This window comes from Tamandua tetradactyla, chromosome 15, assembly GCF_023851605.1.
Source record: "Tamandua tetradactyla isolate mTamTet1 chromosome 15, mTamTet1.pri, whole genome shotgun sequence".
Lineage (NCBI taxonomy): Eukaryota > Metazoa > Chordata > Mammalia > Pilosa > Myrmecophagidae > Tamandua > Tamandua tetradactyla.
In genome coordinates this window covers 51,184,274-51,210,701 of record NC_135341.1, presented here as the reverse complement: position 1 = coordinate 51,210,701, position 26,428 = coordinate 51,184,274, and the positions used below count along the sequence as shown (strand labels likewise).

Here is a 26,428-nt window from a genome sequence, read left to right as displayed (position 1 = left end):
AAAGGGCAGCGGCTATGCAGATAAATGTCAACAAGTGCTTAGAAGGTGCTTCACTAAGAAGTCCTCCACTCCTCCCCAATCTCTTAAAATGGAGAAATCTGCCAGTGAAATTAATGAAAATTGGAGTCATGAGTATGTCAGATACTGAGGCTGTACAGTCCTTTCCTAGAGTCCACTTAATCCTTACCAGCTTGGTGCGGAAAAAATGAGAAGGAAAGTCTACCCCAGGGTGTGTGCATTCCATCATTTGTCAAACAGGAGCAGTCTTTTTTGCTGGGTCTTTGTTGTTCTGGAGCTCTGAGCTAAAAATAGACTTTCCAAAGAAAGCGCCCTTTAGGTGGTCTTACCAAAGCAATTTACATTATCAACTCAGAGTTTCAAGACTAATTTGGAATCCTCGTACTGTTGACGTGCTCCATTTTTTTCAGGGATCACTGCTTTCTTACTCTAAGAAAGTGTTCACCAGAGGAATCTCATATCTTGAGCCAAGAATTAGGATGGGAGGTAGGGGCTGTGGGGGATTGGTACATCATAGTTTAGGTGCTTTGTGTGCTCCAATTGGATTCTCTGCATAGGGCTATCAAATTTTTCCTCTTTTTTTTCTCCTACATTAAGGTTAAAAATATCTGCCCACATAATTATACTACTCTAAATTATATTTCTCTAAACCCAGTAACTTCGTAGGGTCACAATTCCCTTTTAATGTACAATGACAAGTCAGCTGCAGAGTGCTCTGCAACTGCCATTGTTGAGACTGAAAAAACGCCCCCATCTCAACACAAAGACTTTCGCATCAGTCCTCAAATGGAGTGGTGCGCCATATCCAGGTCATGGTGGGTAGTGTCAGAGAACCTGTCTCTGAAAGCTGGCTTTACCACTGCCTGCATAGTTGTGGAGACTGGGGGCAGTGTGTGTAAAGGGCCTGAACCCCTGTCGGTAAATGGTAAGCTATCAGTGTTGATCTTGTCCTACTGTCCCTCTTCAGTGGTGCGACTGCTGACAGAGCAAACCTCTATTACCAAAGGGCATATGAATGACCTGCCACATTGTAAGAAGAACGTTCATAGGCAATTTTATAATTTAGCCATTTGCCAACCTTACAGAATGAGCTACAATTTTAAAGATGAGGTAATAGAAGCTCAGGAGAGTTAACTGACTTGTCCAAATTTTAAGCATCAGAGCAACGGAAAATACACTTATAATTATTTTAGTGGCATTCAACTTCTACGTGGTAATATGTCTTTCCACTCAGAAACAACAAACCTCTCACCAGATATTAAAATCTCACATTTTTCTTCCATTTGTTGATTCAACAATTATAGATTCAACAATTGCAGGCTAAGTGCCTAGTGTATGCATCAGGCATTGAGTAGGTTTTGTTGTCGTATTTTATTTTATTCATTAAATATAAGACCTGAATAATCTCATAAGTCTTAATATTTTACAAAATGTTTTTGCTGTGCGAATGGTGCCTTTTTGGCACTATATTTCTTGCATATTACAAGTAGAGAAGAAAGCTATTGCCATTTGCACTTTAATTTTCAACTTCCCGATTAAACTCTCTAGTGAGTTCTAATAGTCTCTAAGTTAGTTCTTTTGTGCTTTCTAAACAGATATGCCCTCTGAAAATAACAATACTGTTAATTCCAAAAATTTCCCATATTCCCCCCTCTGACATTCTTCTCTTTTTCTCTTCCTTAACTGTCTTAATTGGATTGTCTTGTATTGCTAGAAAGAAATTGTTCCCTGTATACTAGAAATGGGATCAGTGGGGGTTCAGAGAAAAATTCAGTTTCCATATCTTAGTGACTTACAAGGGTCAAGAGGGGCGGTGCTATATCCATACAATGAGAAATATGCTCAGATGGTAAGGTTTTCCCGGGAGAGCTGTTGACAATGGCCAATTCTGTGCAAGGCTCTAATAGGCCAGAGCAAATGAGAACTTCAGCTATTACAGCTTCCTCTGGAGCCAGAGAAAACCCATCCTCCTATGGAAACAGACTCAAGGAAAAACTTGAATATACACGATTGCCTAGTGACTGCCTTGGCAAAAGAGCAGACCCCTTGCCCAGTACCATGCACACCACTTCTCCTGTATCATGCTGTTGTTTGAAGTGGTCCCACAAGAATAAGACCAGTTTTTTCTCAAGACAGAGCATATTAGCATGCATGGTAGGTAGGTATCTTCATTTCCTAAGGCTTCCATAACAAAGTTTCACAAACTTGGTGGCATAAAACAACAGAAATGTACCTCATAGTTCTGGAGGTTAAAAGTCCAAAATCAAGCTGTCAGCAGGCCCATACTCTCTGAAGCCTGTAGAGGAGAATCCTTCCTTGCCTATTCTAGCTTTGGGTGGTTTTCCAGCAATTGTTGGTGCTCCTGGGCTTGCAGATAAAGCACTTTGAATCTCTAGCTTCATCATCACATGGCCTCCTGCTCCTTGTCTGTCTCCTTTGTCTGTATTCAAATTTCTCTCTTCTTATAAGGATATAGATATATTGGGTTAGGGCCTACCATAATCCAGTCTGACTTGATCTTAACTAACTATATCTTCAAAGACCCTATTTTCAGACAAAGTCACATTCACTGGCCCAGGGCTTAAGACTTGACCATATCTTTTGGGGGGACACAATTCAAGCTCTGATAGTCAGCATATGAGCTCTGGAGCTCATGTGAATGGACTCAAATCCTGGCCCCACCACTTTCTGCCTGTGAGGCCATCTGAGAAAACTATATAACCTCTTTGTACCTTAGTGTCCTTACCTATAAAATGGTGTTAATAGTTGTGCCCACCATACAGAGGTTTGGGGTGATTAAATTAGTAAATATATGTAAAGTACTAAGAATAATGTCTGGCACATAGCATGTGCTCAATAAATCTTTTCCAGAATAGTGCCTGCCCTGGGAGTTTCATTATAACTAAGGCTCTGACATGCTCTTGTTAGAAGACTTTGGGAAAGATACTTAAAGTTTCCTATTAATTTTTCTGAGCCTTATTTCTTTCATATGCAGAGTTAAGAACCCCTTCCTCATTGAACCATTAAAACAGTTTCTGGAGGAAATGTATGTAAAACAGCTGAAATGGTAATGAGTTAAAAGGTATTTTCCTTCCAACTTGATGTCTTTACTAATAATAAGTTCCATGGGGATGTAGACTCATCTCTATATCTAAACCTATCAGGGATTCAATTATATCCAAAAGGAAAGTGTGGTATTGAACTAAATAAAAAATTGTTGGATTAAATTGTACTCATCTTCCACCATACAACAGAATCAACTTTTTTTTTCTAAAATGTAATTTTAATAGCCACTCCATCAAAATCAAGGAGAGTCACATTTTAAAAGTATTATATATGCTGTACAGTGAATTTACAAGTTTTATTTGGATTTCATTTCTTCTTGGCTGCCTGAGGTGTTTTTGTGCATGCAATTAATATAGGAACACAGAATCAACTTTTCAAAAGTACTTATGACTTTGTTTCTATCAGTCCTATCAGAGTTCTTTCAGTGAGATAACTTATGGAGGATTAATTTACAAAGAAACTATTTACAAAGCTATAGATAAAGTGCGACGGAATCATATGAGATAGTGCAGTAACAAATGGCTACAGAGACAGGGGAAGGAGAGGTACCTACAGAGACGAGGGAAAGGAGTGTTATCGAGAACCTAGAAGGAGAAAGTCATGTAGAGAATGTTACTTTGATTGAGAAAGAGAATCAGCCCAAGGTACATCACAAGAGCGCCAGGAAAATATATATTTTGAAGTCCCTCTACAACCTCCCTTCCTTCTCCAAGTAGAGCTTCCCAGTGGTGTAACCCACCCATAAATCAGAAAAAGTGGGAGTAGAGTTGCCACATCTAGAAAATTAAAATACAGGGTACTCAAGAACATTTGAATTTCAGGTAAACCACAAATAAATTGTTAGTGTAATATGTTTCAAATATTGCATGGTAAATACTTATACTAAAAAAGTATTCATTGTTTATCCAAAATTCAGATTTTAACTTGGTGCTCTGTATTTTATCTGACAACTCTAAATGAAGGATGGAGTACTACTGATGAATTCCATATAGGTCATCCTTCCCAAGCAGAGGGCAGGAAAGAAAGAGGTGAAAAGTAAATTTTGAGAAACAAATGGAAGCTAATCCAACACACCCATAAACTCACCCCTTTTATGCCAACACATCCAGTATTTTCTCTTGTCTAGAAAATTTTGAAACCCCAATACAGTAAATCATGAGGTACCAACAGCCCCCACATTATTCTTGGTGATGTCAATTAGGTATATGCCTTTCTGAAACCTTAAAAGTTAACCGCCACTGATGTACTTCATTTAAGCTCAAAAGTAGGGAAGGGGAGAAACAGTTAAATAGCAGAAAGCAATAGGTTTACAAAAAAGCAACTATGAACAAAGTTTTGGTACCTTTTCTACTACATATTACATCTTTCCCTCTGCTAGCATCTCCTTGGCCTAGTGGAATAACCCAAACCTGCAAGAACAGGGTACTTTATTAGGTGCTTTTATACGTCCATTGGCCAGTTCTATTGAGCAAATGAGTTCTAAGAGGCATCCCAGTGAATCCCTTGGGTTGCAAACACAGTGCTCCTTGGCCCTTCTCCTTAAGCAATGGCAAAAATTCCCTAGCAATGAGAATGAACCACCATGGCCTTTAGACACATTCTACCTGTTGGTTCGACAAATAATCAGAGAAGCCTCAAATCCATTTTATAAGAACCATGACAATGTTTCCTGATGGACGCAATCCCCCTTGGGTGCTAGGTTCTTGAAACCCACTGAGGTTAAATTCACAGGAATGGAAAACACATTTCTACAAGCGAGTTATTAGGTTTAATTGGGAGAAAAGTCACTTGAACCCTTTGTTCATAGGCCTGTGCATTCTGATTATGGGGGAGATGGTATCATATATTGGCAGCTGTTTTACAGCATCTATGGCTTTCATAGGACAATACCCAATCTCACAGACTGTTGTTTCTTCACCAATTTCTTAACTGAGATTCTAAGTGATGGGGCATATGATATGACAGGTAAAGTCCATGACCATGACTTAGTACCTTTCTTGTTTTGCTATAAAATATTTTCCTTGGTCAGAAGCAATGTTATGGGGGATACCAAAGCACAGGACAAGGCATTCTGTAAATTCACAAACTTTGGTACTGGGAGAAGTATTTTGGACAGAAAAGGTAAATGTATACCTGGAATTTGTCATTATCCCTTTAAGGGTTCAAACCACCCCTCAGTCTGACAAGAAGGGTCTTATGCTATGACCTTCTACCTTCTACCAACCTTCTACCAGCTATTCCCCCCACCAAATATCTCAGATCTGGCTGCAGTTGCTGGCTAGTTGTGCACTCAGCAGTGATAGAACGAATAGGTTATGGTAAGAAGAAGAATACATTTTGAGCCCAAGCATAGTTTCTATCCTTGCTGCTATGCCTACATAGTTCATGAGCCCTTGAACTCTGTACCGGGTGAGTAAGGAAAGATTTTGACCAACATCCACAAAATGGGTCATCTTGTCTACCTAACCCTGCTATGCATTGACCTGGGATACAAATGACTTCATACTTGATGACATTCTAAGTGGTCCCCCCACATTCTCTCAGATCAAGCTCCTTGTCACCAATATTTTCTAGTCTTGCGCTTTACAATTCATACCCAATAGTCATCACTCAGAAAACCCTTTTTACCTTCTACATGAAGAAGAAAACTAGTTGTACCATCCAATGTTCAGCCCCTGGGAAGATTTCTATTCACTTCCATCTTTCTTGGAAGGAGTTTGAATACAGGTTTTTATTACACTGGAACCAGCATATATTGCAAATTCTACCATTTTCATCCTCCATTAACTGCTCATAGGAAACTCCCCATGAAACCATAGCTGTAGGTCAAGGAGGGAGACAGAGAAGGTGTTGATAATGGTCTACTATTAAGCTGCTTGTATGTATATATGGGTGTTTACTACTAATATTTTTATTTTCAACTTATTTTTATGTTATATATCTGCTCTGTATTTATGTAAACTTGATAGAAAGATCTGAAAAAATGCCAAATAAAATAAAATATGATCAGTTAATTAAGCAAGTGAGGTTTTCTGTACTTTTATTGGTAATGGAGAGCTGAATTACTCTTTGATATCGATTGAGAGAGCAGTTGTAGTCACTCACTAAATCTTAATTTCCTTAACTGTAAAAAAGTATTGATAGTACCTGGATTACATATTTTTTGTGAGTTTATAGACAAAGAATATAAAGTTGCTAACATATACTTAAGCATAAAATAACTGCTTTTTAACATACTAAAAGAGTTCAGGCATTATAGCACTGAGCCTGCCAAGATAAGATGCTGTGCCTAAGCATGGCCAAAGCAAATTTATAAAACATGTAAGTGAAGGAAAGTGAAACAACATGTCATTTTAATATATTGCATTCTATTGCTTTAACATAATTATAAGCACATTTATCTGATTTTTTTCAAAGTAATAATATTTAAAATTCAGATAAATTGAATAAAGTTCCTCTTAATTCATGAATCTTGCAAAGAAAAGATAAATTCTAAAATTGCCAGTCTCTAATGATCATAAAGTAGAAATGACAAGATCAAATACTTGCCAAGATTTTGGCTTCAGTCTTAGAAGTTACATATATTTTTTGAATTTATGCTATTTTATGTATCTTCCTCTAAGCATTCCTCATTGTGTCTATAATTTTAGCAATGCTAATATTTAATTTATGTAGTCAATGAATGAATAACATAATTCAGTCACCCACACAAAAAAATGTCTGAAGAACTTCAATAGCACTTTAATGTAGTTATATTAATAAGAAAAATGGGCACACAGGATGCTCACATGGGATTTCTTTGTAATAATACAGAATTTTAAAAAAATTTCTATCAGCTAGCTAATTAACAAAATAAGTGATTGTGGGTGGATGAATACAGAGGGAAATAGGAATAGAATCATAGTGCAGGAAGGATGATGGTGAAACATCACCTTATTGAATGGCCTGATTTGACCAAAAAGGAAAACCTAGGGCAGCGAATAGATTTGCCATCCTGGTTTTTACCATGCCATTTAACATCTTTGAGTTTTATGTTAGTAGCTGCCACAAATCTAAGCTCCTATCTAAAATCCTTTAAATGAGAGTGTCAAATGCTCTGATTTGTGGCGTTTAAACAGTGGCAGAGGAAAAGACTGAATGTGAACAAGGAGTGGTTGTTATGGTGATGCTTGTACATAGTGTTCTCCAAAAAAAAAAAAATGTACTTATGGAATAATACCAATAGAAAGAGCATTCATCTTTAAAATGAAGAATACAGGATTCCTCTTTGATTTCCTGCTGAGGTGCTTGCTTTTCCTACTCTTGGTTTAATCACTAGAGTCAGGCTTATATAGAAGATTGGGGACAATAAACACTTACAGTTAGTTTTACCAACTGAACCTGCTGATAGGATTCTGTACCCAAGCATTATCAAAGCAAGCTTTTAAAAAGTCTAAGTGTAAGAAAATGAAGCAGAAAATTACATGGCAGCACATTGGGAGTCCATCCCAACAGAAATGTATGATGTGATTTAATAAGAACTCACCAATTGTGGTTTTTTGGAATGGCATGGTAATGTGGAAACAAAACTGGGACTGATGGCCAGAATATCTGGATTTTTAGATCCATTTCAACCCTTCACTGAATCTTTTGAGATTGCTACATCACTCGATATCCCTGAGAGTCAAAATAGGGATCAAATGGTTAGAATAGGGGTTAGGTGGTTAGAGTAAAGGTAAGAACGGCACATATAAACATTCAAAAATGTTATTTGTTATAATTAGCAATTTATTATTATCCAAGTTTTCTCCATTTGAGAAATGCATAAAAAAACTCTTCAAAAATTGCAAATCATTATATAAACATAAGGAACTATAATATGTCGTGTTCACAAAAAAGAAAGAAAAAAGTCGATTGTAGTGATATAAAAAAATATTTACGCATTCTAGCTTCCTGTACTCTGGAGCAGCTAGAAGGAAAAATCTGAGAGGATCATATGGCAACCCATGACAAACTCTGGGATCTGTCTTGTAACTTCTTGTTGAAGAGTGTTTTGAAAACTATCACTTTTTTTATTTGTTTGTTTTGTTTATATGTTATACTATACAATAAAAAAGTTTTTAAAAATGTGAAACAATCAAACCTTACCACCAACGCAATCCTAGATATTGTGTCAAATATTAGGGACGCCCAAATCAAAATTCCAAGCCCTTGATCTTGAGGTTTGCCCTTATGAAGCTTATGTATGCAGCAGAGAAGCTTAGTCTACCTATAAGTATGCCTAAGAGTGACCTCCAGAGGACCTCATTTGTTGCTCAGATGTGGTCTCTCTCTCTAAGTCCAACCCTGCAAGTGAAACCATTGCTCTCCCCATTGTGTGGAACATCACATCCAGAGAAGAACATCTCCCTGACATTGTGGGAAATGACCCCCAAGGATGAGTCTGACCCTGCTACCGTGGGATCAACAATGCAATCCTGACCAAAAGGGGGAAAAGAAGGGTTACAATTAAGGTATCAGTGGCTGAGAGAGTTCAAATAACATCAAGTGGCTACTCTGGAGGTCACCCTATGCAAGTTTCTGAGGGTAGGTGATTTGGTTTAGCCATACTGGGAGGAATTACGGCAGCATCTGTTAAAATATAAAATCTGTATTCCTTGTGTCCCAGCAATTCCATTCTGGCATCCCTGTTAGAGAAATATTGACACATGCTCTTGTAGCATCCAGCACAGCAGCCTTGCTTATGTTGTTGAAAATGGAAAACAATCTAAATGTCCATCAATAGGACAATGATTACCTAACATATGATGCATCTATACTACAGAATACTCTGCAGCAGTTAAAACGAATGAGGTGCCCCTACGTGGGACATGACATCCAGGAATGAAAGTTTCCCTGATGGTGTGGGAGATGACTCCCAGGGATGAGCCTGGCCCTGGCACTGTGTGATCAACAATACTATCCTGACCAAAAAGGGGAAAAGAAGTGTAACAGATAAGGTATCAGTGGCTGAGAGAGTTCAAATAGAGTCAAAAGACTACTCTGGAGATCACTCTTATGCAATCTTCAGTTAGACATTGCTACCTATCATAGCTTGCCAAATCCCAATTAAAACCATTCCTGCCAATCTTAAAGAATATCTAGGGTATTTTATGAGAGTCTACAAATATTCCATGCACTAGGGTAACTTTCCAGAAACCTACAACCTCCAGATGGGTCCCTGTACCAGAAAAGTCCTTAAATGCTGAGGGGCCAGCCTTTCCAGAACATCAACTAGTTCCATCCCCATATTATCAATAGCCCCTTCCAACATGAAAATGTTAGAATGGCCATAGCCCAAATACCCTAAAGAGTGAGAGAAAGATCAAAGGTGATGGTGGACTTACACAGAGAAAGTAGGGTTTAACAAATGAGTATGAGTGCTCAATCAATATCTTGATATTTCTTGTAGTCTCTAGTACCTTAGAGCAGCTAGAAATAAAAACCTAAAATTGTAGGATTGTAACTGATGCCAAACTCTGAAATCTGTTCTACAACTAATTGCTGCAATGTACTTTGAAATTTATTGATTTTGGTATTTATGTTATTCTTCACAAAAACAAGAAAAAAAGAAGAGAAAGAAGAATGTAATAGTGAACGTAGAATTTAACAAATTAATATGACTTCTCAATCAATATATTGATATTTCTTTTTGTCTTCAATGTCTTGGAGCAGCTAGAAATAAAAATGAAAAATCATGGAACTGAAACTCATACTAAACTTTAAAACCTATTGTACGATTACTTGTTAAAATGTACTTGGCAACTCATTGCTTTTTTGCATATATGTTATTTTTCACAATACAAATGTTTAGAAAGAAACATAAGGAATTATATAACATTATGAATGACAACACTACCTTCATTGCTATAATTACTTAAAATTCAGATGCTTGAAATATGTTTGAGGGTATAGCACTAAATAAAATTTTTTTAAAAGTCATTTATCAAAATAGTTCCCTTCATGATATTGCAACTAGGAAAGAAAAGACTGATGAACGGAAACACAGAAAAAAATTAAAATAACAGAAGGTTTCAGATATTTTTATTTTTACTTCTATATATTTTAATCTGGTCTTTAAAAATAGCTTTAGCATAAATAGTAAAGTACAGAAGGTTAAGCTAAGATTTGACAATTACATTAGGGGAATGGTACTGATAATAGCAGTGCATTTTTATTGAGTACTTCTCATGGGTTAGATGCTGAGTGTTTTACCTATATGAGCTGTCTAACCCTCTCCACAAGACTGTTAGCCATGGCACACAGATGAGGAAACTGAAGCTCGCAGTTTACAGAGTTTACCCAAGGTCTTCCAGCTGGCAAGTGTGGAATACAAAACGGTTTGTGCATAATAGGCTCATGATGAATATTGGTTCAGATCATCTGGGGAATATAGATGGATTGGTGTTCTACAAGCTTTTCAGTGGTATTGGGAAAACTAAAGAACAAGTTGTTGACCTGAGCATGTTCTTCACTTACATCTCAATGGTTTCACCACCTAGTATGAGTTGCACCAACTTCCCATTCCTCTGTGCTTGCCCATATCCTTGCTCATTGCCTGCACACTCATAGTGTGCAAGAACAATTCAACCAGCAACTTAGAGATGAAGAGGAAGGCCCACAGAAACGTGAAGGAGATCATCTGTTTACTAGGAGAAAAGGATGAGAATGGCCAAGGAGGCATCCTGGAGCCTACATCAGCTACTGATAAAAAAAGAAGAACGCAAATAAAGTGATGGCTCCAAATTTAAGAATGGGGCCCTCAGGTAGGACTTCACAGCAGCACTACTAAATTTCCAAGAATGAAAGAGTGGGCTCCTGTATCTGAGAATGATTTTCTCTCAGGGTACAGAATATGTCCTTTTAAACACATACAGATAGGCAGGCTGGGAATCTCAGCTATACCCCACCTCTGATCTTATTAAACTGGATGTAAAGTTAGTTCAAAAGTCCCTTCTTGCTCTGTACATCTAATCTTCATTTTCTTTGGAAATTAGCATTGCTGATATTACAGGAGATACATAAAAAAGAAAGAGATGGAGTACTTGTCTGGAATTTCGGGATCAAAAATAAAATGCATTTATTTCAAGCAGATACATTTCATGACTTCCTTTTTTGAGCAATTTTTGAGCACATGCCCTGAGCCAGAGAGTAGGCCAAGTATCAGGGTTTTAGATAATAATTAGACATAATCCCTACCCTTGTCTAGAGCATGAACAATATACCATGATAAAGGTTTCCTTATAACATGATAAATGCTCTAGTAGATGAGGACACAGAACAGTAGTGCACAGAGCAAACTAATGCTTGCTGGAAGTTAATGAAAACTTGACTTATAGTAATGAATAAAATAAAGAGAAGACAGAAGTCCCTCCAAAAGTGGAGCAGTATCTTTGAGAGCTATGAAGAGATCCATTTTCAACAGACCCTGTCGGATCAACATTAGAGGAACAGACTTTAGAATCAGTATTCGAAGTCTGGCTCTGTCACTTACCAACTGTGGCAGATTGCAAATAAATCGTCACATATCCTTCTACTTTTCTTTGCAATGTGACCTTCCTATGAGGAGTCTGTTTCTTTACCCCTCCCATCTAGTCTTTGCAACATCACTTGCTTTGTTGTGCAAGCAGAGGCTTGGCAAGCACGTAAACATTGGGGCTGGTCCTTTGATTGGGTTCTTGTAACCCTGAGACCACTATGTGAACAAGCCTGAGCTAGCCTGCTGGAGGAGAAGAGAAGGTAAGACTTGGCAGATAACATCAGATATACAAGTGGGCCCAGACAGACCAAGAGTAGAACTGCCCAGCTAAGCCCAATCCCAGTTACTTACCACAGATTTCTGAAATCAGTATAATCGCTATCCTAAGCAATAAGTTTTGAGCTGTTTTTTTTATAGAACTAAAGCTAATTGGTACACTCAGGAACTATGGGTAATTCGTTTGACCTCTAAATTGAGTCACCTCATCTATAATCTGGAAATAAAAATAGTGCCTGATTTCTAGGTAGTTGAGAGGATTAAATGAGATGCCATATACTTAATATAGTGTCTTGAATATAGGATCTACTAGATAAATAGTGGCTAATAGTATGTATATGGATGTATACCAAAATTTATTCAGCCAGAAGTCAGCAGTGGCCCTATGGAATGCTGAAAGTTCTGTAACTACTACAGCCACTCAACTTCCTGGGTGAGGTTTAAAAGTAAATAGTGGGGATTTTTTGTTTGTTTGCTTAATTTTTAAGCTTTCTAAGTGTTTTGTACCTCAGTTAATAGGTTTTAAAAACTGAGAAATGCTGTATGATGAAGTGAACTGTTTTTTCGATTTTGTTCCTAGATTCTTTTTTTTTAACCATTGCCTTTGCACAGCAAAGCCATGCAGCTGGATTTTCTGTTCTTTATGATTTCAGGGGCACATATTATCTTCCTGAGTAATCTTCCCTAGGAGAAGCAGAAAATAATACTTAACTATAACACAGGAAGAATATGTGGGTTTGCTAATGGCCTCTTGAAAAATTAAGTGCTAAGTGGTTTTGATTCTTTCCACTTTTCTATCCTGAACATCAAGTATAACAGAATTAATTTTATAGAAATTAAAATTCTGTACTAATGGAACACAATTATAAAAACAAGAGAAGGTTCCTCTTTCAATAATATAGTTTTAATTTCTTTTAAGTAACTTGAAGTGATATCTAGCCATGAGTGTTTATAGTCCAGCCAAAGTCAAAAATTGGCATAATAAATTTAAACTAGCAGCAATTACTGTGTAATACTTATGTTTTGAAATTTTTCCTTTTTATAATTAGTGAGGTGCTAATATTAAACAAACATATCTGAACTGGAGTCCACCTGGCCCTCAGCACTCCTACTCAATGGTAATTATCCTCAGAGAGATGCCAGCCCCACTCAAGGTAATATATTTATCCTTCATAATAGAAATATCAAAAGAATCTTCAAGACTGTGTATAAAAATGGTTTTTCCCTGGTAGACAACATCATTATATTTAATCTCCAATCTGAGCTCCATCTGAGGCTAAGACATGAATGGTAGAAAGCACGTGTGTCAGAAAGTTGAAAAAAAACAACAATAAACAGGCTACCACCAAAATGATTAACAAGGTAGCTCACCCACGGAAACCTTGTTTAAAATCATAGCATCAGTCCCTCTAGCTTATTCAAACTAATGCATTACCACAGAATCTAATCCTGTGTATCTGTAAATGCAAGATAAGGTATGTAAGTCATCAGAATATGCCTGAATTTCTCACTTATATTTTTGCTTCTTAGTGGAGTGCTCAATTTAGAACCCATATAATGTACAGAAGCATGACCCAGGAATCAAAAATCTTTAACATATTTGCTTTGTGCTCTTGAGCACGATGTGTCACTTCTCTGAGCCATGAGATCCTGATCTGCAAAGTAGAAATAATGTTGCCTCCTAGACTCAAATGAGATATTACATGGAAAAGCACTTAGACCAGTGGCTGGCTCATAATAAGCACTTGATACATTCTTGTTGTTATTAGGTAGTGTGTTTGTTCCTGCTGAATTCCTCCTGTGATTAATGGGTTGGCTCAGGTCACTGTTTACAGATGGGCTACAATGGTCTCTACAGTAGACCCCTCATCTGAGACAGAGTTTGACAGTTATATGTGGATCTCATGTCAGATTGTCTGTGTCCAAACACTACGACCCAAGGGTCCAAGGAAGAGGTGAGGTGGGTGCAGCCTGGGTTTGAATACAATTGCAAGGGGCACATGGTTAATGCAGGTGCCTAAACATACCTGCAAAATGCAGCATGTAAGAATCTTCTGTCTTGAGTGATGTGTCAATTGGGACCACATTACCAATGGGAAGCACATAAGAGTGACCCGCAGTGGGAGGAACAGGAAGGATGTGGGAAACTAGAGCATGGTGGAACCTATGCACTAACAGTGTAAAGTTACGATTAGAGAAACCAGTGAAACACAAACCATTCAAAACACCGGTTGTTTCTGTTCCTTTCCAATAATACAGACTCTTTTTTAATTATCGTGGGCAAAATTTACTCATGACATTCCAGAGTGCATTGAAGTGCAATGGAAGCAAGCAAATGGGCCATTCAACCCCCAAGTATTTAAGTTTCAATAAAATTTTAAATTAAAAGAGATGGCACAGCAATTAAAAAATGCATTTGGAAATGGTGAAGAGGCCATGGCAACACTTATAGCAATGGAGCCAAGGAATAAGTGAAAAGACAGTGTTTCTATATTCAGCAATTAGGTGTAGTTAAAAGTCAGTCACCATGGAAGATGAGATTTGACTAGTAGATACTTAGTGAATGCAAAACACATAGAGAAGTAACACTACTGCCTCTGAGTTGATATTTTATGAAGCAAGATGAATATGTGGTTAAAAAAAGTTTTCTCCAAAAACCTACAAAAGCAGTCTTAATTTCCTGCCCAACCCCACCCCAGCCCCTCAACAGGTGCTTAAATTCTCACATTAGGTGTGGGAATGTTGAGGAAAGAACACCGTAAAAAGACAGAAGCAATTACTTGGTGAAGTGCCTGGGGCTAGAGGATTGGATGACCTTGGGAAGGTTCATCACCCCTTCACTCTTGTCATATATGAAATAAGAAGAAGTGGACTTATGTACATCTCCAATGTCTCTTACAAACCCAACAGGCTGGGGCCATATAATGTGATATTAAGGGGAAGTTTCGAGAAGAAAGAAGAAACAAAAGAAGAAGATAGAGAAAGGATCTGGAAGCAGAGGAATGGTTTCTCTGAACTCCCAAAGATTCTTAGAGTAGATACAGGAGCCTGGGAGCTATTTTCCAAATCACGAGAAAGCAATGGTATGGAAATTGTGCCTTTACTTAGGCATAGCCTACCAGGTCAGATTACCTGAAAAATTAGGTTTCTTCTCTTAGTAGGACTGCAATCACCTAGAGTAGGAAAATCAGTTGCCTTAGAAGCTCTGATTAAAAGACAAATAGTTAGATGTGTATTATATATAGGTAGGAAAATAGATAAAGGCATACCTCAGAAATATTCAAAGTTCAGTTCCAAGCCACCACAAGTGAGTCACACAATTTATTTTGTTTTCCAGTGCATATACAAATTATATTTACCCTATACTGTAGTCTACTATGTCCAAAAATAATGTACATAACACCTCAATGAAAAATCATTTTATTGTTAAAAAATGCAAACTATCATCTGAATGATCAGCAAATTGTAATCTTTTTGCTTGTAGAGAGTTTTGCCTCAATGTTGTTGGTGGCTAACTGGTCGGGGGGGTGTTGTTAAAAGTTGGTTATGGAAATTTCTTCAAGTAAGAGCATGAAGCTTGCTGTATAGATTTACTCTTCTTTTCACAAAAAGACTTCTCTGTAGAACGAGATGTTGTATGATAGCATTTCACCCACAGTAGAAGTTCTTTTGAAATTGTAGTCAATTCTCTCAAACCCTGCCACTGCTTTATCAATATTATGTAATATTCAAAATCCTTTGTGTTTTTTTCTTACAATGTGCCCTGCACCTCCACAAGGAGCAGATTCCACCTCAAGAAACTACTTTTTTTGTTCATCCACAGGAAGCAACTCCTCACCCATTCAGGTTTTAGTCATCGTCAGGTTTCACTTCTAATTCTAGTTCTTTTGCTATTTCTGTGACATGTGGAATTACTTCCTCCACTGAAGTCTTGAACCCCTCAAAATCATTCATGCTAGTTGGTATCATCTTCTTCCAAACTCCTGTTAATGTTGATATTTTGATCACGTATCATGAATGTTCTTAATTACATCAAGAATGTTGACTCCTTTCCAGATGCTTTTCAACTTACTTTGCTCAGATCAATCAGAGGAATCACTATCTATGGGAACTAACCTTATGAAATGTATTTCTTAAATAATAACACCTGAAAGTTGAAATAACTCCTTAATTCATAGTCTAAAGAATGAATGTTGTGTTAGCAGGCATGAAAACAACATTAATCTCATTGTACATCTCCACCAGAGCTCTTGGGTCAACAGATGCACTGTCAATGAGCAATAATATTTTGAAAGAAATCTTGCTTTCTGAGCAGGCTTAAAATATTCAGTCAACCTTGGAAATAGATACACTGTCATCCAAGCTTTATTGTTCCATCTACAGAGCACAGGCAGAGTAGATATAGCATAATTCTTAAGAGCCTTAGATTTTTCAGAACAGTAAATGAGCATTGACTTCAGCTTAAAGTCACCAGCTGCATTAACTCCTACCAAGAGAGTCGGGCCATCCTTGAAGTTTTGAAGCCAGGTATGCTGGTTTGAAATTATATATGAACCCTAGAAAAGTCATGTTTTAATCCTAATCCCATTTTGTAAAGGCAGCCATTTCTTCTAATTCCTATTCAGTATTGAATATTTGAAACTGTAATCAGATCATCTCCCTGGAGAAGTGATATAATCAAGAGTGGTTGTTAAAGTGGATTAGGTGATGACATGTCTCCACCCATTTGGGTGGGTCTTGATAATTTCTGGAGCTCTATAAAAAAGGAAACATTTTGGAGAATGAAGGAGATTCAGAGAGAGCAGAGAATGCTGCAGCACCATGAAGCAGAGAGTCTGCTAGCCAGCGCTTTGGATATGAAGAAGGAAAACACCTCCCAGGGAGCTTCATGAAACAAGGAGCCAGGAGAGAAAGCTAGCAGATGACGCCATGCTCGCCATGTGCCCTTCCAGCTGAGAGAGAAACTGTGACTGCTTCACCATGTGCCTTCTCACTTGAGAGAGAGAGAGACCCTGACCTTCATCAGCCTTCTTGAACCAAGGTATCTTTCCCTGGATGCCTTTGATTGGACATTTCTATAGACTTGTTTTAATTGGGACATTTTCTCAGCCTTAGAGCTATAAACTAACAATTTATTAAATTCCCCTTTTTAAAAGCCATTCCATTTCTGGTACATTGCATTTTGGCAGCTAGCAAACTAGAACACCAGGCATTGTTGTCTCTTTTCTACCTATGAAAGTCCCAGATGACATCTTCTTCCAATATAAGACTTTGGTCTATATTGAAAAATCTACTGTTATTGCAGCCACCTTCATTTATTATCTTAACTAGATCCTCTGTATGATGTGCTGCAGCTACTACAGCAGCATTTTGTGCTTTACCTTGCACTTTTATGTTATGGAGATGGCTTTTCTTCCTTCAATTTCATGAACCAACCCCTACCAGCCTCAAACTTCTCTTCAGCAGCTTCCTCACCTCTCTCAGTCTTCACAAAATTGAAAAGCATTAGAGCATTGCTCTGGATTAACCTTTAGTATAAGGGAATGTTGTGGCTAGTTTGATCTTTTATCCAGACCACTCAAATTTTCTTCATGTCAGCAATAAGGCTGTTTTGTTTTCATATCATTCATGTGTTCACTGGAGTAGCACTTTCAATTTCCTTCAAGAACATTTCCCTTGCATTCACAACTTGGTTAACTGTTTGGTGCAAGAGGACTAGCTTTTGGTCTGTCTCAGCTTTTGACATGCCTTCCTCTCTAAGCTTAATCATTTCTAGATTTCAGTTTAAAGTGAGGAACATGTGATTCTTCCTATCACTTGAACACTTAAAGGCCATCATAGGGTTATTAATTAGCCTAATTTCAATATTGTTGTGTCTCAGGGAATAGGGAGACCTGAGGAGAGGGGAAGAGTCAGGGAAAGGCTGGTCAGTGTTGCAGTTAGAAGACTCGCAACATGTATGCATATTCACCATCTTGTATCAGCACAGTTTATGGTGCCCCAAAACAATAGCAACAGTAACATCAAAGATCACAGATGACAGATCACCATAACTAGTATAATAATAATGAAAAAAGTTTCAAATATTGAGAATTGCTAAAATATGGCACAGAGACAGCACATGCTGTCAGAACAAATGGTGCCAGATAGACTTCCTTGATGCAGGGCTGCCACAAACCTTCAATTTGTGAAAAAGGCAGTATCTGCAGAGCACAATGAAGCAAACTGTGATTTAATGAGGTACAGATGTACAGAAGAGAGAGAAAGAGAGAGCACCACAAATTCCTCAAGCAAAGGAAAGTGACTGATTTGTATATATTTATATTCATTGATGCAGGAAAACAAAACAAAGTGTCTGCCTACTCATTCATTATAAAAACGTTTAACTAACCCCTAATACTCTGCATCAGATGCCAGTGACAGAAAAATAGGTACAGCACTGTTCATGCTTTAAATAAGGCAGGATTCATCAGGAGTGCCACCACCTCTCACTCTTGGGTTTTCACGAATGCTGTCCCTTTTGTCTGGGACACATTTCATCCCCCCACCCCACCTCAACAACACCCAGATCTCCTGATCAGCTCTTTCATTGAGTTAAACCATCATTCAGGACTCAAATGAGACATCACTTCCTCAGGAAAGCCATTCCTGACCATCAAAGTCTGTATTAGTTGCCCTGCCGTATGCAACTATGGGTTAAATACTTGTCCTAATCCATCACTTCTCATACAATGTTATAATGACTATTCTTATCTTTATTTAAATGATACCTGTGAGCCTTGTGAGAGTGGGGAATAATGTGTTTTCATCATCCTTGTATCCCTAAGTTCAAGTACAGTGTGGAATTATAGTGAGTTCTCTATAAATATTTGTTTATTAGCTCAAGTAACTTTGTTATAGATTTCTCAGGATTCTCCTAGTATCAAGTTATCTGCAAATAATGAAAGTTTTATTTCTTCTTTTCCAATTTGGATGGCTTTTATTTCTTTGTCCTGCCTGATTGCTCTAACTAGAACTTCTAGCACAATGGTAAATAATAGTGTTGACAGTGGGCATCCTTGTCTCTTTCCTGATCTTAGGGGGAAAGCTTTCAGTCTCTCTCCATTGAGCATGATGCTGGCTATCAGTTTTTCATATACGTCCTTTATCTTACTGAGAAAGTTACCTTTGATTCCTATCTTTTAAACTGTTTTTATCAGAAGAAGTTGTTGAATTTTGTCAAATACTTTTTCAGCATCGATCGAGATGATCATGTGATTTTTCCCTTTCAATTTGTTAATGTGCTATATTACAGTAATAGATTTTCTTGTGTTGAACCATCCTTGCATTCCTGGTATAAACCCTGCTTCATCATGTGTATAATTCTCTTAATGTGTTGTTGGATTCGATTTGCTAGTATTTTATTGAGAATTTTTGCTTCTCTGTTCATTAGGGAGATTGGCCTGTAGTTTTCCTTTCTTATAGCATCTTTACCTGGGTTTGGTATTAAAATGATATTAGCTTCATAAAATGAGTTATGTACTGTTCCTTTTTCCTCATTTTTTTTTGGTAAAAGGTTGAGCAGGATTGGTGTTAGTTCTTTTTGGAATGTTTGATAAAATTCCCATCTGAAGCCATCTGGCCCTGGGCTTTTCTTTGTAGGAAGATTTTTAATGACTGATTCAATCTCTTTACTTGTAATTGGTTTGTTGAGATCTTCTATTTCTTCCTGAATCAGTGTAGCTTGTTTGTGTGTTTCCAAGAATTTGTCCATTTCATCCAAGTTGTCTAGTTTGTTGGCATGTAGTGGTTCATAGCATCCTCTTATGATTTCTTTTATTTCTTCAGGGTCTGTAGTAACACATCCCTTCTATTTTCTGATTTTATTTGCATCCTCTCTCTGTTTTTCTTTGTTAGTCTTGCTAGTGGCCCATCAATTTTATTGATTTTCTCAAAGAACCAACTTTTGTTTTTATTGATACTTTCTATTGTTCTTTTGTTCATTTAACTCTGCCTTAATCTTTGTTATTTCCTTTCTTCTATTTGCTGTGGGGTTAGTTTGCTCTTCTTTCTCAAATTCCTCCAGGTGAGCAATAAAGTCCTCAAGTTTTGCTCTTTCTTGTTTTTTAATATAGGCATTTAGGGCAATAAATTTCCCTCTCAGCACAGCCTTCGCCACATCACATAAGTTTTAATATGTTGTATTCTCACTTTCATTCATCTCCAGATAGCTACCGATTTCTCTATCAATTTCTTCTTTGACCCACTGGTTGTTTAAGAGTGTATTATTTAATCTCCACATATCTGTGAATGTTCTTGTTCTTTGGTGGTTATTGAGATCCAGCATCATTTCATCAGAGAAAGTGTTTTTAATAGTTTCAATGTTTTTAAATTTATAAAGACCTGTTTTGTGCCCTGGCATATGATGCATCCTGGAGAATGTTCCATAAGCACTAGAGAAGAATGTAAATCTTTGTGTTTTGGGGTGTAATGATCTATAGATGCCTGTTAAGTCTAATTCATTTATCAAGTTGTTTAATTTTTCTATTTCCTTGTTGATCTTCTCTCTGGTTTTTCTATCTATAGAGGAAAGTCATGTATTAAAGTCTCCTACTATTATTGTTGAAACATCTATGACTCCATTCCATTTTGCCCATGTCTGTCTCATGTACTTTGAAGCTCCTTGGTTGAGACATAAACATTTATAATTGTTATTTCTACTCGGTGAATTGCCCTTTTAATTAATATATAGTGATCTTTTTTTGCCTCTTATGATGTCTTTACATTTAAGGTCTATTTTGTCTGATATTAGTATAACCATTCCTGCTTTCCTTTCATTACAACTTGTGTGGAACATTTTTTCCCCATCCTTTCACTTTCAATCTGTTTGTATCTTTGTGTCTAAAATGAATCTTTTGTAAGCAACATATAGCTGGATTATATGTCTTAGTCCATTCTGCCTATCTGTATCTTTTAATTGGTAAGTTTAGCCCAATTAAACACTCAAAGTTATTACTGAAAAGGTGTTTCTTGAATGCACCATCTTATCTTTTGGATTTTGTATGTCAGATCTATATATTCATTTCCCTCTTTCTATTTTTATCCTTTAAGTTATCCTTACTGGTACTTTTCAATTCTGAGCCCTCCTCCATACTTCCCTCTCCTGTTTTTTTTTTTTTTCAAATCTCAGAACCCCCTTTAGTATTTATTCCTTATAGGGCCAGTCTCTTATTGACAAATTCTTTCAGGATTTGTTTGTCTGTGAAATTTTTAATTTTTCCCCCAGTTTTGAAGGACAATTTGGCTGGAAGTTTTTCTCCTTCAGGATGTTAAATATATCATACCACTGCCTTCTCACCTCTATGATGCCAGTTGAGTAGTGTGAACTCAGTCTGATGTGGTTTCCCTTGTATATAGTAGATTGTGATTTTCAGGATTTTCTGCTTCTCTTCAAAATTTGACAGACTGATTAATATGCGTCTTGGAGAAGGCTTATTTGGAGTTCATTGCACTTCTTTGATTTGTATATTTATGTCCTTTATAAGAGTTAGGAAGTTTTCCCGAATTATGTCTTTAACTAATCTTCCTAGCCCTTTACTCTTCTCTTCTCCTTCTGGGACACCAGTGATTCTTATATTTATGTGCTTTCTTTTGTCCATCATTTCCCTGAGATCAAATTCAAATTTTTCCATCTCTTTTGCCATTTGCTGTGTGAAATCAGTGTCCTGTCCTCTAGTTCAGTTATTCCTTCTTCTGCCTCTTCAAATCTGCTTTTGTGTGTGTGTAGTATGTTTTTTATTTGGTCTAAAGGATAAACTTATAAAAAAAATAATAGAATTAAAGAGACCTTTAATCTCTGTGATATTTGATATCTTTCTATTTATTCCTTCAGATTCCTCTTTATGCTCTTCTAGTGTATTCTTGATCTCCTTGATCTCATTAGCCATCCCATTTATTTTTAGTAGAGTTATATGAACATCTTTGATTAGTTGTTCCAATGTCTGTGTCTCCTCTGGTGTTTTAATTTGGTTGTCAGGCTGTGCTATATCTATCAGTATCATGATGTGTTTAATAATCTTCTGCTGTCTTCATGACATGTAAATATATATATATTTTTAAATATGGAATGCTTCACGAATTTGCATGTCATCCTTGCACAGGGGACATGCTAATCTTCTCTGTATTGTTCCAATTTTAGTATATGTGCTGCCAAAGCAAGCACCATGTAAATATTTTGATTGGTTACTTTGGAAGTTGATTTCCTTCAGTAGTCTAATGCCTTGTATTTGCAGGATGAATGTGGAGCAAGAAGCAGGGCTCAGGGCAGGGCACAATAGTGCAGTGATGCATTACCATGCAGGTATAAATGCAGGTTGGAGATGCTATGCTGGTGCCTGTGAACATGGGCACCCAGTGGTGGGGGAGAATGTGACTGTGTGGCCTCACAGGTCTGGGGGGCAGGGCCTTGTTGTGTGCTGGTCTAGGGTATGGGGCCCTTTGTGCACATGGGCAGAGCTAGCACAGTGGGTGGGCATTATTCCTGCATGGGTTGGGGAGTGGATGTGGCCTGGCTGCACAGGTCAGCACTTTCTCAGAGCTGGGAGGCATGACTGGGGGCCTTATGTGGTAGTGCTATAAACTGATGTACCTGTGCATAGAGCTCAGGGGTGGCGGGGTGGGGCTGCATGACTGTATGAGCTGGGGAAAGGTATAGCCTGGGTATGGAGATAAACACCGACAGCTTTATGCAACCACCTGCAGGGGGCAGGGAACTAGAAGGTAGGGCTCGGGAGGGGCGACGAAAGACTGTGCTGGTGCTGAAGAGGTGGGTTGAACTATGCTTAGGTTGGGATTTGGGAGCTGGTGCGTGAAGATTTGGCAGGGAAGGGGCACTTGGAACGTGTGGAGTGGGGGCTGGTGACAGGGTTCAGGTGCATAGGGTGAGTCATGGGTTGTGGGACAGCGCTGGTGGGTGTAGTGCATTCAAGGTGTGTAGCTTGACTTACTTTCTAGTTCCCATCTCCCTGTCTGTGCACTCCTGAGTGCTCCAAGCTTCCACATTGGGCTGTTTGCACCAGCTGGACAGTCTCCGATTCTCTGCTTTTCAATTCCTCAGCTTTCGCAAGCAGGGCCACCCTGTGTGGTGCAGAAGACTCTTGCAGGTCATTTGCACCCTGGAATCGCTGTCTCAGTCATCTTCCTGTCCCTTTTCTAACCATCACTTGGAGCAGGCTTAAACTTGATCTGTCCTATTCTGCCATCTTCCCAGAACTCTATTCCACCACCTTCCTGGAACTCCCTAATTATTATCTCTATAAATATTTGTTGATCAATGGAATAAACTAGTGGATAATGAAAATATAAATAAACGAGCATAATATATTATGGTTAAGTGCCATGCACAAGACAGTGCTAAGAGATGTCATTTATCCTGCAACTTGCAAAGGAACGGTGAGTGAAATTAGTTTGGAAATATATGCAGAGGCCAAGTGGACTCTAAAAGAAGTCATATATCAGTCTCAGGAGCTTTTAAAATAACAGAACTTTAAAGAAGAGAGTCTTGTGGTTAGATTTGTGTCCTAGAAAGGAACTCCAAGTAGCCATGTGAAATAGAAGAGAAGCTGGATGGAGACTAATTAGGGAACCTTGCCATAGACAAGATAAGAAAAACAAAGAGAAGAGCAAAGGCAATGGAAATAAAAGGAACCACAGAGATTCAAAATATCTATTTGTTTTTCTTCTATCTGAGTCTTTCTTCTGCCATCTCAAATCCACTATTGAACTCCTATAGTGAAATTTATATTAATTGGTTTTGTACATTTCAGCTCCAGAAATTCAACTGGGTTCTTTATTTTAATTTGCATCTCTTTATTGATATTCTCCATCTGATGACACATTGTCATCATATCTTCCTTTGATTTTTTAAGCATGGTCTCCTTTAATTCTTTGACCCTATTTGTTATAGCTGTTTGAAGTTTTTGTCTACTAAGTCCTATATCTGGGCCCCTAAAGGCAATTTTTATTGTCTGCTTTTTTTCCTATGTGTGGGTCACACTTCTGTTTCTTTGTAAGTCTCGTATTTTTTTGTTAAAGCAGTGCATTTTAGAAATTATATTGTAGCAACTCTGGATATCAATCCCCCTCATATTTTTTTGCTAAAGCAGTGCATTTTAAAAATTATATTGTAGCAACTCTGGATACCAATCCCCCTCCCCTCCAGGGCTTGTTTGTTTGCTTTCTTATTTATTTAGTAGCTTAGCCTTGTTTAGTCAAGTATATTTCCCTCAAACAGTGCAGCTACTAATGTCCCTGTTCATTTTTTCCCCTCATTTTTATCTTTAAGCCTGGCTTGCTAGGGTTTGCCCCTGAGTCTGTGCCATTTAATGATTAGCCAATGATTGGTCAGCTTGTGCTTAAGTCCCTGAACTAATGAAGTTTTTACTTCTACCATTGGATGTTGTGGCTTGGAGACACAGAGATTACCCTGTAAAACACTTGTAACCTTGGGTTTTTGCACGATTTCTTAAATAGAATGCAAAGAAGCAGTAAATTGGGAAGAAAATTTGGGATAAATTTGACTTTATCAAAATTTAAAGTTTTACTCTTCAGAAGACAGAGTTTTCAAAAATGAAAAGGCAAGCCACAGTCTGGAAGAAAATTTTTGCAAAACGTATGTCTGATTAAAGGACTCAGATCTGTACCATAAAAACTTTCATACAACTCAACAATAAGGAGACAAACAGTATGACAAAAATGTGAACAAAATATTTTAAGAAGCACTTCATAAAAGTGGATATATAAATAATAAGCACATAAAAATATGCTGACCCTAGTTATTCATTAAGGAAAAGAAACTACTCTATATCTTGAAGTCATTGAGTTATATGCTTTAAATCAGTGAATTTTTTCCCGTGTCAATTATACTTCAATAAAACTGAATAAATTAAATATCTTCTGCACTTGGTTTTCAGCACTCTTCCACCAACTGGTACTCTCAAGCCATTTCAGCAGTCCCATTTTTTCATGTTATTCCATCCAGTTCTAGACAGTCTGTTGCCCACCTCCTCAGAAAGGCAAAAAAACTCCAGCTCAAGCTCTGAGGATAAGATTCCCAAGAAACAAAACTAAAACTCCACCAAATCTGAGTCCATCCCTGTGTTCTTGGGAAGGTAATATATGATGATGGTATGTCAGAGAGCAAGAAAGCAAGAGAGTTGCTGGGTCATGAGTAAGTAGAGCTGCAGTGAGCAGTGGCAGTGCCAAGGGAGGCTTTTGCCTTCCTGTGCTTAAGAATTATGAATATATTACATTATCCTTTACTTGGTGGAAGCAACCTGATACAAATTTATAATAAGATATTCTTAATAAAGAAATTTTCATTATGTATTTTAATACTGAGATCACTATACTAACCAGTATTGCTGCTATCACCCAAGGTGGTATGGAGATCCTGGCCAATATATTAAGAAAAGAAACAGAATTAAAGGCACAAAGAAAAAAGAGACAAATTATCCTTTTTTCCTGATGATATAATTATCAACATAAAAATTTCAAGATAACCAATAAACAAGCTTTAGAATGAATCCCAAAGTTCAATAAATTAGCAAGAAAAAATAAATTTCTAAGAAATTAATAAAACTTGTATGCCAGGAATAAACAGCTGGAAAATAGAATAGAAAATAAGATGTTTCACAAAAATAACACAAACTTTACCTTGTATAGGAGTTAAAATTAATAGTGCATAGAAACTTAAAGGAGAAAATTTAAGACATAAAGGTACACCTAAATAATTGGAAATAGATACCACATCTATAAATTAAATGGATTGCAATATTGGAAATATGTCAATTTTCTCTAATTTAATCTATAAATTCAAAGCAATTAAAAAAAACGTAGCGGGATTTCAGGAATATTTGACAAACTCACCCTACAATATATATGAAAGACTAAACAGCCAAAAATAGTTATGACAGCTCTGTAAGATAAGAACAAAATTTGGACTCATCCTAACAAGCATTAGGGAATATTACAAAGCTTTGACAAACAGGCTGAGAAAGACAACTAGATGAGTGAATCAGAATATCAAGACAGCCACATACAAATCTTAGTATACATGGGAATTTGGATTATGTTGGTTGGAGAGAACATTACAAATCAGTAACAAAAGAAGAAAAACATTAGAAGGTGGTTCAGGAAAAATATGCTCACAGTTTAGGGAAAAAGTCATATCCGAGGAGCACAACTAAACCAAAATAATGTCCCAACAGATAATAGCCCTAATGTAAAACAATACAACTGTAAAGCTATTAGGAGACAATTTAGAATGAATATATTGTTATTTGGAGTATGAAAGATTTTATTAAGCTAGACAAAAATTCACAAACTATCAGGGAAAACAATTGAATGAATTGCACTATATTAAATTTAAAAGTTTTTGTTCAGTGAAAAACTGTAAATGAAGACACTACTTTCTATCAGAGTAGTGAAAATTAGGAAGTCAGATATCAACAAATGTTTGTGAAGAGTAGGGGAAACAGTAAATCTCTAAGCACTGCTAGTGCGGGAAAAAATGGAGTAAGCCATAATGAAGAA

At 37.3% G+C, this 26,428-nt stretch overlaps 1 long non-coding RNA gene and 1 other non-coding gene across 3 annotated transcripts in view; both read right to left on the bottom strand.

Moving 5' to 3' along the window:
• LOC143657451 (uncharacterized) overlaps positions 1-26,428 on the bottom strand; it is a 167,873-nt gene that overhangs the window by 69,080 nt on the left and 72,365 nt on the right. The gene's annotated exons all lie outside the window — the stretch shown is intronic.
• On the bottom strand, positions 21,952-22,058 carry LOC143658205 (U6 spliceosomal RNA). Its single transcript, XR_013163206.1, has one exon. It is a non-coding gene; the product is annotated as a U6 spliceosomal RNA (small nuclear RNA).